The 12,027-nt window shown below is 42.1% G+C and overlaps 1 protein-coding gene across 8 annotated transcripts in view; it reads left to right on the forward strand.

Annotated features, from left to right (window-relative positions):
- The first annotated feature begins 486 nt into the window (after window positions 1-486).
- Window positions 487-12,027, forward strand: part of FHIP1B (FHF complex subunit HOOK interacting protein 1B) — a 33,908-nt gene continuing 22,367 nt past the window's right edge. For 7 of the 8 annotated variants that reach the window (XM_070803768.1, XM_070803774.1, XM_070803771.1 and 4 more), the window contains exon 1: window positions 495-626. The gene's annotated coding sequence lies outside the window, so the exon portion shown is untranslated. Of the gene's footprint in view, window positions 627-12,027 lie in introns of all 8 variants that reach the window. The other variant, XM_070803769.1, reaches the window with a different exon arrangement.

Below are 12,027 nucleotides of genomic sequence, written 5' to 3' on the forward strand. Positions count from 1 at the left end.
CCTTAGACCTACCCCCCAGTGTTAGCTCCACCCCCTCCACGCCTCCTCTTCCTCTGTAAGCTCCTTTAGGACCTGTGACCCCGCCCCTACCACGTTAGTCACTCTTTCATCCGGATCTCTGTCCTAAGCCCCGCCCTCCGGCCTTTCCCTGCCTCTTTTAGTCACGTCGCTCTTTAGGTCCCGCCTTCTGCCCTCTGGTTTGACCTTTCCTCCTCAGGCTCCGCCTCCACCCCGCGGGCCTCCTCCTCCCCAGAGGTCTTCCCCTGTGACAAGCGGGAGTCCTTCAGAAAGGCGGGGTTTGCAAGTGCGAGGGGGCGGAACCTGGGGGGAAGAGGCGGTATTCCTTGCTCGGAATGCCGTCGGCGACCCCGCCCCTGCGCTCGGCCGTTGCCAGGAAACAAGCATCGACGCTCTGGCTTTGGCCCTGTCCAGCCAATGAGCTGGCACGCCGCTGCCCAGCGGTGCGTCGCTGGGCGGTTACGTGTGGTGCGCGGGGGCGCGAGTTGCGTGTGGCGCGGGGCGGGGCGCGGCTGGTGCGCCTGAGGAGCGATGGCGGCCTGAACTCACCTAGCACCGCGGTGGCGACCGGGCCTGGTCAGGGTCGGGGTTCTGTGAGTGAACACTAAGTAAGGGCCAGAGGGCCCGGAGAGGCGCGAGAGGGGATGAGGGACTGGGGAATGACGGCACCGGGTTTGGTGACTGCCCTCCTTGTGAGGGGACAGGGTGAGGGGCTGGAATGTGGTGAGGGGCCGGGTGTGAGTGTCTAAGGTTGGGGAGCAAGATTAGAGCCTCGGGTGAGTGGGCAAGTAAGGAGCTGGGTTGTATGAAGGGCCGGGATGCTTTCTGAGGGGCCAAGTGAAAGGGACTTGTGAACACGGTTTAGTGAGGAGCTGGGGCTCCTGTGGGCAGGAGTGAGGGACAGCCCTGGCTAGACCAGAGTGAGGAGGGGTTGAGGCCTGTGCTGGGAGGGAGAATAGAGAGGGCTGAGGCGGGAACATGCTGATAGCTGGTGAATCAGGAGGGAGCTGAGGGCAGGGCATGGAGGGAGGAACGAGGATTGTGAGACCTAGATAAAGATGAGAGGTCGGTTCTGAATGGAGTGTCCTGCCCAGTGAGAGCAGTAGTTTTAGGTTGAGTTAGGATAGCTTGGGTGGAAATGTGCACTTCGCTCTTCTGCTTCATAGGCTCTACATATTCTGGAGGATCGAAACATGAAGATGTCATGGACAATAGTAACAATGATAATGAAAATAATTTTTGAGACTTACTCTTTAACAGAGTCATCGTTGGAATTCCTCATTTCCTCAAGTTATTTCTTGGGACTGAAGACTTGGCGATGTTCCCTCTCATAGAGATTTTTTTTGGCTATGACTGCCTATGTTTGTTTCCTCTTCACCTGATTCTGGGCAACCTTACTCCACTGCTGCTCCTTATCTGTGCTGAGCTGTGGGGCTTTGACGGTTGCCTTCTATATTGGACTAGCTGCTTAAAGTTGCTAATTCTACTTTCATGAAAATAATATGGCTTGTTACATACAACGCTGTATTTAGACTTCCAAACAGGATGACTTACAGTTAAATTAAAACTAATTTATGTACAGTAAAGTACTCATTTAAAATGTACATGTTTTATGAGTTCTGACATATGTTTACATCTGTGAAACCATCACCATTTTCAAGATACTGAACATTTCTACCACCCTCAAAAGTTTTTCTCTTATCCCTTTGAAATCATTCCTCCCTTCACGACATGTTAATTGGTTCAGTTTATTAGCGTTTTACAGGTCCCATGTTCCCTGCCAACCCACATGCACATAAAAATTTTGAATGTTGTAGAAAGCTGGGTTGGCAGTCAGATAATTGCCACTTCCATACTATTAAAATTCCCTCTCTACTGACAGTCTGCCACAGAGCAGATACCTTCCCAACCTCAGGAAGAGGTTCATCTTCCCTAAACAGACCATTCTCTGAGAATTAGGAGCAGCCCAAGTCCCCATTCCATTCAAGAATCTGAGCCTCAGAAACAACCGTCCTGTGGTGTTTTCATTGCTTCTCTCTGAAGACCTAGCAGATTTTCATGGTAGTGGAACCCTTGGCAATCTTACCTAGACAGAACCCTTAAAACTTACATGTATAATGAAAGAGTTTTAGGGCAGTGATTCCTAAACGTTGGGTTAAAAACAGTGCCAGTCCATGGTTAAGTTTTTATCTATTCAAGGTGGAAGGAGAGAAATAAAAACATATGGAACATGAGTTTTCTATAAAGATAAATTTATTCTTAGATTATCATTCCTATTCTTCTAGTGTTTAAGTGCTCTCTCACTGATAAAGTAGTGGTGACAGTAATTGATGGGTTTTAAGAAACTGATCTATTTGTCAAAATAAAAAGTAATGATCCTATTTTAAAAACTTTAAAATCTATTTCCACTGGATCATGAAATTCAGAAATTTAGAGGGATGGTGTGGCTGCTGTATTATGTTGAGGAAGCATGCTGCACATGCTTCCTCAGAATTACTGTTTGATATGGATTGCATAGTGATCTCAGGTTTTGCTGGAATTATATAGTTACCCTGTGAAGTATGTAAGGGCAGGAATTCTTATTTTATAGATGGAGAATCAAACTGGGGAGCCAGAGATCACAGTGATAAAGTGGCAAAGTCTGGACTCCAGATTTGGTCTCATGAGGGTGACTTGGGGTGGAAAATAGTTTGTAACATAGAGTGAAGGTGATGTGGCATAAAAAGCATGTGATTTATAAGAAGAGTTGTGATGACATGGAGGACATTATACTGGCAAAATAAATTTTTAAAAGATTTGTAGTTGTTCTGTTTCCAAAAGAGGTTAAAGAGACTTTGTGGGTGACATAGGTTTGAAGGTTTTGTTTAATAATGTGGCAAAAATAGGAACAGTTGTCCATAATACCTGGGTCACATTGCGATAATGGTAGGTCAATCAAGTTGTATGTCAGAGGGTTCTTAGGGACTGTGCATTCTTGATCGTCTGGAGAAAGCACTAGGTTGGTAAGCTTACTGTTTGCTATACTGAATCTCTGTTGAATTGTAGTGCTTTAAGTGTAATGGATTTTGCTTTATGATATATAGCTGAATGATAGATCTGAGAAAATGAAACATAGATGAGGATGATGATGTAGTGCTGGGGTCCAGCCCCGTCTGATCCAGGGTATTCGAAGGAGAGACGGCATCGGCGATCATCAGGAAACAATAGATCAATTAAGCGTTAATTAAAGGTATAAAGAGTGGTTAAATAAGGATAGCTCAGTGAGGAAATTCAGTGGAGAAAAGCGGCTGCAATAAGGATAGCTCAGTGAGGAAATTCAGTGGAGAAAAGAGGCTGAAATAATTCAGCCACAAGGTGAGAGAAAGAACGACATGGGGAGACCAAGTTTCAGTGAACAAGGCCTGCACTTTATTTTCCGAAGTAGTTTTTATACCTTAAGTTATGCATAGAGGATAATGGGGGAAGGGGTAGAGTCATGCAGTAAGCCAGGCTTTCTTCCTGCAAACTTATCATATGCAAAAGTTTAGGTGATTTGCATCATCTTCTGGCCTGGAGGCCTGTTAACATTTTAAGACCCTTTCTTCAGAAAACTTATTTTTCTCTAAAGGTGATTAGGCAGACGCCACGATCCAAAAGCATTAAAGTTGCATTCCTATAGGGCAAAGGTGTGGTGGGCTACAACAAAAAAGAATTAACTCAAGGGTCCAAGGTTACAAACATTAAAGCTACTATTTACACCAGTTATATTAATCAATACACTGCCATGGACACAGCAGGTAAGGGATATGGAGACTTAGCAGCAAACATTGGCCCAACAAGTGAAAAACCCTTTACCAATAAAATTTCTAATCAATCTTTTAACTGCTCAAAGGACTCTGTATTTAGACAGTTTAGAACATCTCATGCCTCTCACAGTTGGGAGGCTCTGAGCAGTCACATGTGGCCGGAAAAACCTATTCAGGCAGGCTAGAGGATTTCCAAAGGAGTTTGTAGGTTGAAACACTGTCACACCCAGGAACTTTATTAACTGGAGCTGTAAGTTAACTCTTTTTTTCAGAGAGAGGTAGTGGGGGACAGCCCCCCATAAAGTCAGAGGTGTAGGTGAGAGCACAAAGCAGAAAGTAGGCGGACTCTGGTTTGGGGGATAGATGCTCGAGAATTTCCAGGGGTACTCCTGAGGCTCGATCCCACCTTTGCGTATGCCGAGCCTCCTTCCTCCTGACCTTTGCCACGGGCGGAGTTCCTCACGCTGGCTCCTGGCGGTGATAGACTTCCAGTTGAGCTATTCCAGATCCTGAAAGATTATGCTGTGAAAGTGCTGCACTCAATATGCAATATGCAATATGCACTCAATATGCAATATGCCGGCTCCCGCCAATGTAGAGATAGAAACATGTTTGGAGTGCTGTGTGTAACCATTTATTCCACCTCTGCTGTGTGCCAGCACTCTGCTAAGTGCTGGGAGGACAAATTCATTCATTTATGAATTCATTTATTCATTCAGCAGATACTTCAGCATATAGTCTGCCCTTACGATGCTCACATTTTATGAGATAACAAGATGTCAATAAATAAGACCTGGTCCTCTGTATCCTCAGGGAATTTGCAATCTGATTGGGAGAGGTGGACACATGAAAAGATAATTTCAATTTAGAGAGAGAATGTGAAATGTAAAAGTATATCATAATTAGATGATTACTTCTCTGTATCTAGTCTTAGTTTCTATGTTCCGGTCATTTTACTCAGTGGTCTCCTGTATATGTTCACAGGTATCATAGTTAACATGTTCAAAACAGGACTCATTGTCTTTGCTTTGAATGTCTTCTTTTCTACCATATGGTATATAGCAGTCCAGGCAAGGACTTCAGTGTCATCTTCCATCTTTCTGCTCCTTTACCCCCTCTATGTAGTCAATCACTAAAATCTTAATACATTTCCTTTTATAGTCTCTCTGTTTGCTTCATCTTTTCTGTTATAGCTTCACAATTAAGGCTTTAGTTTACTTCCTTCTTGTCTCTTATCTGGACTTTTTCCCCCTGATAGTCTCCTGCCTTCGTATTTTTTTTTTTTTTTTGTCATTTAATTTTTATTTATTTTTTTTACTGGAGTATACTTGCTTTACACTGCTGTGTCAGTTTCTCCTATACAGCAAAATGAATCAGCCATACATATATCCCATCTTTTTTGAATTTCCTTTCCATTTAGGTCACCATAGAGCAGTAAGGAGAGTTCCCTGTGCCATAGAGTAGATTCTCATTAGTTATCTATTTTATACATAGTAGTATATATATCAGACTTTCTCTTTTCTAATCCGTCCCTGGAATGATCTTTCTAAAAATACAAATTTAATGGAGCTCTTTATGCTTAAAATTTTTGGCTGTTTGTCTTCTGTAGGATGACATCCAAATTCCTTAATATGGCATCATTTGGCCTCGACTCATGACTAGCCTCATCTCCTACCACTCTCCACTCTGTGTTCTAGCTTGAATAAATTGTTCACAGCTCCCTAGCAAACATGTTACTTTTTTAAGCCTTGAAATCTTTGTAATTTCTCCTTTCTCTTCTAGGAATGCCTTTTCTTCTCTGCCCAGTGAACTTTCCTCATCCATTAGGATCTTGTTCAGTTGTACCTCCTCTTTGACTTCTTTGTCACCCTGTCCCACAAAGAGGGTGGAGAAAGCTATGTGCAACATGGGATTTACTTTGGTAAGGGGAGTCAACATGTGATAGAGTTCACGTTGTGAGTTATGAGGGCTCTGCTAGAGTCAGGTGGGGAGATGCCTGCAAGAAGCAGAGGTGGTACTGGGGAGAGGAGGAGTGAGTTGGGACCATACACTGATATCCCATTTGTTTTATAGGTATAGGCTGAGCGATAGACAAGCAGAGAGGATATGTGTAATCTCAGTTCTAGATTGTAGGCTCTTATGAGGTGGGGTTTGTTTGTTTTTTCCTTTTGTATTCCTATGAGGTTTTAATCAGATCTTCCCACTTAAGCATCTAGGGTAACAGCACATTGCTGCCTGTTAGGTCAGTAAGAGGCAGAGCCTAGGAAGAACATTTGTAAGGGGATGAGAAGCCTTAACTTCACTGACCTGTTCTTAGAAGGTTGTTTGGTCTCTCTCTGTCAGCTGTAGGTGTTACAGGTGTATCCCTGCCCCCAGCTCTCTCCCTCTCTTTGCCTCACCCATGGCAAAGGTTCATAAGTGGGGCTGAGCCACTTCCTGCCTTGTTCCTGCTGTTGGTGGACACTCTTGCTGAGTGTGCCTGTATGTCTGAATTGGGGGCCCTATGGTGAGTACTTGGCTCTGGCCATTTGGGAGGTCTGAAAGATCAGCTCCTTTTTTCCCTGTGACTGAGCTTGTAGGTGAATTTGGGAAGAGAGGTCTCCTTTTCTGTAGACTTTGCTATGGGAGGAACAGGCACAGTCATAGGGTGGTGATTCCATTCTCTTCTTTGTCTTGTTCTGAACTTTTCAGGGTTAACAAGGAGTGAGGGAGTCTTATATAGGTGACAGGAACACTGAACTTGGCTTTCTTTTAGGCTTTTGAAGTAGGTGAAGAGGATCCAGGTTAAGTGTTAGCTTTTGAGTTCTGAGACACTGATTTAAGTGTGGTTCTTCTCTTTGAGGTCTTTGAAAATAAATGGGGGTGGGGTAGGGAGGGAAAGTCCTGGAGACCAGTTCCCCTTGGGTCTGTGATTAGTGCCTTATGTTAGTCAAGCAGTGGAGCAGAAGTGGTTCCCCAGGTACATCACAAGGTAGAAGCTGTTTGTTAGTCTATGGAATTAGGTTCTGGAAGCTGGAGGCAGTTTAGTTTTGGACACATTAAAACCTTACTTTGCTGAGACTGGTTGCTTGGCCCTTCTTCAGCTCCCCTGGGGATTCAGTTTGAGGTGGTGAGGATGGAAGTGTCAGAGTAGGTTAGATCTCTCCTTTCTGTCAGAGATGAGGATCTCTGAGAGACGGAAGACGGAAGTGGGAAGGAAAATGTCGTTTATAGAGCACCTAGACTTCTACATAGGTTATCTTATTTAAATCTTAAAACAGTAACAATATATATTTCATCAGGAATTTGTGGATGAGGAAACAGGCTCTGATGTGTGATTTATTTAAGGTCATGCAGTGGGAAAATGGTTGAGATTCAAACCTTTGTTTGAGGGACTCCAGAGTTCATGCTTTATTTACTACTATGGGTTATTCTTGCTGGACCTTAAGGACCTCTATTCGTTTTCAGTCCTCAGATGAGGTATGTCTGAGGAAACATTCTGTAACCAGTAATGCTGTTGTATCAGTCAGGGTCCTTGAAGGTAGCAGATGGCACAAATTAGGTTTGGAAAGAATTTAATGATAAATGGGCTGTCATCTCTTACAGAAAGGAGAGATCTAACCTACTCTGACACTTCCATCCTCACCACCTCACAGTGAATCCCCAGGGGAGCTGAAGAAGGGCCAAGCAACCATTCTCAGCAAAATAAGGTTTTAACGTGTCCAAAACTAAACCGCCTCCAGCTTCCAGAACCTAATTCCAAAGACTAACAAACAACTTGTAAATATATACAAAGGCATGGGCAGAGTTTAAGGAAACTGACAAAGGATGATGCAGTATCCCGGGGCTAAGAATGTGACAAACGACAGGTCTAGGAACAGGGGAGATTTCTTCCCAGTAATCGCACTTGCTGGCTTTGCCTTCTCCAGCCCATGACTACTTGGGATCTTAAATACTAGGAGAGACGCATAAGTACTTTTTCTAGTGCATCCGTGCTGGTGATCCAAATCAGTGTGGTTGTGTTTGATGGCTTATAGGAAACCATGTGGGGTTATACACAGACTGAGTATCCATTCTGTGGCACTTCCATTTTCTCCCCTCGGCTCTCTCCCTCACCCCGACTCTCTTGGGTGAGTGAGGGAGGGAAGAGTAGTTGGGTAGGGGGTAGTATTAGATATTAGCTTTCCTCTTTTTGTTTTCAGATTTACTGGAAGTGGCACTCATCCTTTATATTTTACTGTTTTCTTCCTTTCTCAGAGAAAGTGGTGTACTTCTTTTTCTCAGACTAGTACTATACTTGTTTTTTTTTTTTTGGTCAGGTATCCCCTTCTGATTTATCCACAACCTGTTACTTTGTTCAGACTTCTTTTCCTCACTTGACAACTGCCCTTGAGGCTCCCCATCTGACCGGCTAAAATCAACTATTTTTAGTTTTCATTGTTTTATCTCTCTGTAGACTGTGCACTATGGACAACCTCCAGTTTCCTGAAACTTCCTTTCCTTGATTTCTTGATTATGTTTATTTCTTGGATTTCTCCTTCCATTTCTGGCTACCTTCACTAGTCTTTTTTAAAGACTCCTCCTTTGCTTTTTTAAATCCTGGTTTTCCCCAAGATGTCACCTTTGGCTCCTTTTGTGATTACTGATCTCTTCGGATGATTCCATCCCCTTACTTAGCTTCATCTACTACATATAAGCTGGTGACTCCTGGATTTATAGCTCTAGTCGTGATTTTACTCTTGAGCTTGAGTATAATTTCTACTTGCTTTCTGGACATCGTGGATATCTTATCGGTGTCTAAAAACTTAACATGTCCAAAACTGTACTCATTCTCTTCTAAAACACAGTTCCTTTGTTGCGTGTTCCTAGTCTGTTAGTGGAATTACCTTTTATTGAGACTCTTATACTTCATATTAGGGTCTTCTGTCATCCTCCATTCATTTGGTAGATCTTATTCTACTTCATGGTTAAGTTAAATCTGGAGGCTGATTATCTGCATTTGCATCTCATTCTTGCCACTTACCAACAGGGTACCTTTGGCTATTTAACCTTTCTAGGCTTTGATTTCCTTGTGTGTGAAATGGAGATAATACATCTATGGTTTTTATTAGGCTTAAATGAGCAATAACATGCAGTGCTTAGAATGGAGACTGGCACATATAAGTGCTCAATATGTGCTAGCTATTATAATTTTTAAATTCAGCATCTTGTTCCACAAATGTTTTTGAACGGCATTTACTATGTTGGCATTGGAATTTCAAAGAAGAATGAATGATATGGTCTCTTTCGTCAAGGAGCTTGCTATTAGTGACAGATATTATAGGTGTAAACACTTTCATTATCACAGGGGACATGCTGTGGGACATAGAGGTGAATCTCAGATTTACCTTTTCTAATTCTGCTCTTACGACTTTAGTTCATACATTCCTTTTTTAAAATGGACTATTGAAACAGATTCTTATAAATTGTCTACTGCCATTAGTCTCTCTCTACCTTGTACTGCTAGCTGACATATTTTTAAAGGCAAATTTGATCTTACCATTTTCTTGTTTAAAAAGCTCCTTTATTCATAAATAAAACTCCTCAGCATGATATTCAGTGATATTTATAACCTTCACCCATGTTTACCTTTTAACTTAACATTGTCCTCTCTTCTCTAAATGGTCTGTGTTTAAGCCACACCAAACTTGCAACTGTTCTTTAAATTTACTATGTTCTTTCACAGTGCTGTATTTTTGTATATAATGTTTTTAATATGAAGACTTTTTGCTCTGCTCTCCTTGTGACCAGTATCTCATTGTTAACGTTTTACATCAGGTATCACCTCTTTTCTGGAATCCTCTTATAGTTTCCAGGCAGATTTAGTTTCTTTCCTTAGTGCACTCATGACATTTTTGTAAATACCTCTTTATAATATTTATTGAAGTTTTTGTTTATGCTCCCCCAACTGTTTTTATCCATCTTTGTATTTCCAGTGCTTCCTTAGCACAGTGCCCCAGTACTGGTATGATGTACACTGAATTAATCAATGAGTGGGCCCTGCCTGCTCTTTAGGACTGGCTCTTCCCATTATGTCTTTTTGGGGAAAAAAAAAAAAAAAGACTTATCTTTTGTTCTCAAGAAAGTTTCCTTAAGCAAGCAGAGTTACTGCCTTTTAGTTGTGAGCAGATAGTGGTGAGAGACTGTGTATCTGGGTAGAAGGAGGTGGTGGTTAATGTAACTGGAGGGCAAACAGTGTGGGTCTGTTGGCAGGTCTCTGGGTTCCTTTAGGCCTTGTTGAGTATAAAAAGGAAGGATGATTGAACCATGCCTTTCCTCTGAAGTTGTTGTTTTTTTGCCTCTGAAGTTTTTATACTCAGGAGGTATTGTTGAGAGCCATTACTGCTGAGAGGGTGGTAGATGTGATGAAGAAGGAACTGTGAGCCATGGCTGAGGCCAACAGATGTTTACCACGATGGTATGGTCACTCACCTAGAGTCAGACATCCTGGAGTGTGAAGTCAAGTAGACCTTAGGGAGCATTACTGCAAATAAAGCTAGTGGAAGTGATGGAATTCCAGCTGAGCTATTTAAAATCCTAAAAGATGATGCTGTTAAAGTGTTGCAGTCAGTATGCCAGCAGATTTGAAAAACTTGGCAGTGGCCACAGGACTGGAAAAGGTCAGTTTTCATTCCAATCCCAAAGAGAGGCAATGTCAAATTCAAACTACCATATACTGTACACATTTCACATGCTAGCAAAGTAATGCTCAAAATCCTTCAAGCTAGACTTCAACAGTACATGAACTGCAAATTTCAGATGTTTAAGCTGGATTTAGATAAGGCAGAGAAACCAAAGATCAAATTGTGAACATCCGTTGGATCTTAGAAAAAGCAAGGGAATTCCAGAAAAATGTCTACTTCTGCTTCATTGACTATGCTGAAGCCTTTTACAGTATGGATCACAACAAACTGAAAAATTCTTCAAGAGATGAGAATACCAGACCACCTTACCTGCCTCCCGAGACACTTGTATGCAGGTCAAGAGGCAACAGTTAGAACCGGACATGGAACAATGGCCTTGTTCAAAAATGGGAAAGGAGTCTGTCAAGACTGTATGTTGTTACCCTGCTTATTTAACTTATATATGCAGAGTATATCATACAAAATGCTGGGCTGGATGAATCACAAGCTGGAATCAAGACTGCTGGGAGGAATATCAACAACCTTAGATATGCAGATGATTCTACTCTAATGGCAGAAAGTGAGGAGGAACTAAAGAGCTTTTTGATAAGGGTGAAAGAGGAGAGTGAAAAAGCTGGCTTAAAACTCAACATTGAGGAAACTAAGATTAAGGCATCCAGTCCCATCACTTCATGGCAAAATAGATGGTGAGAAAGTGGAGGCAGTAGCAGATTTTATATTCTTGGACTCCAAAATCACTGCAGACAGTGACTGCAGTCATAAAATTAAAAGATGCTTGCTCCTTGGAAGAAAAACTGTGACCAACCTAGACAGCATATTAAGAAACAGAGACATTACTTTGCCAACAAAGGTCTTTCTTGTCAAAGCTATGGTTTTTCCAGTAGTCTTGTATGGATGTGGTGGCAGAGGATGAGATAGTTGGATGGCGTCACCAACTCAGTGGACTTGAGTTTGAGCAAACTTTGGGAAATAGTGAAAAACAGGGAAGCGTGGCATGCTGCAGTCCATGGGGTCACAAAAAATCGGACACGACTTAGTGACTGAACAACAGCTCTTTCTCTAATGTGGGTGTTCTGTCACGTCCGCAGGAGTGAATGTTGAATGCATCTGACAGGAGTGGGTATATGTGTGTTTATGGGAGTGTATCCTTGTATTTTTTTCTAGAATTAAAATTCTTTTGCTTTTTTGATTGGTTCTGAATTTTTACCTCTTAAGATTATTCAGCAAGTTAAAGATCTGTTTGTGTATTTCCTGTTGGGTGGGCTTCTAGGGAGGGACCTGTAATAGAAAAAGGTTTCTTCCTCAGAAGTCCCAGAGGACTAGAGTCAGATCTAGACTGGATTTCCTGATAGTTCATTGTTTGTTCATTCATTCATTCATTCATTCATTCACTTGAGCATCTATACATTCAGCAGATAATTTATTGATCTCTAGGTACTGGTGATGCAACAGAGAAACCTTGTCCTCAGTGAGCTTACATTGTAGTAGGGAAGATAGATAAATGAATAGACAAATATTTTCAGAAAATAAAAAAGTGTGCAGAAGAAAGGATTAGAAAGCTA

Source organism: Bos indicus, chromosome 15 (genome assembly GCF_029378745.1).
Source record: "Bos indicus isolate NIAB-ARS_2022 breed Sahiwal x Tharparkar chromosome 15, NIAB-ARS_B.indTharparkar_mat_pri_1.0, whole genome shotgun sequence".
Taxonomy (NCBI): domain Eukaryota; kingdom Metazoa; phylum Chordata; class Mammalia; order Artiodactyla; family Bovidae; genus Bos; species Bos indicus.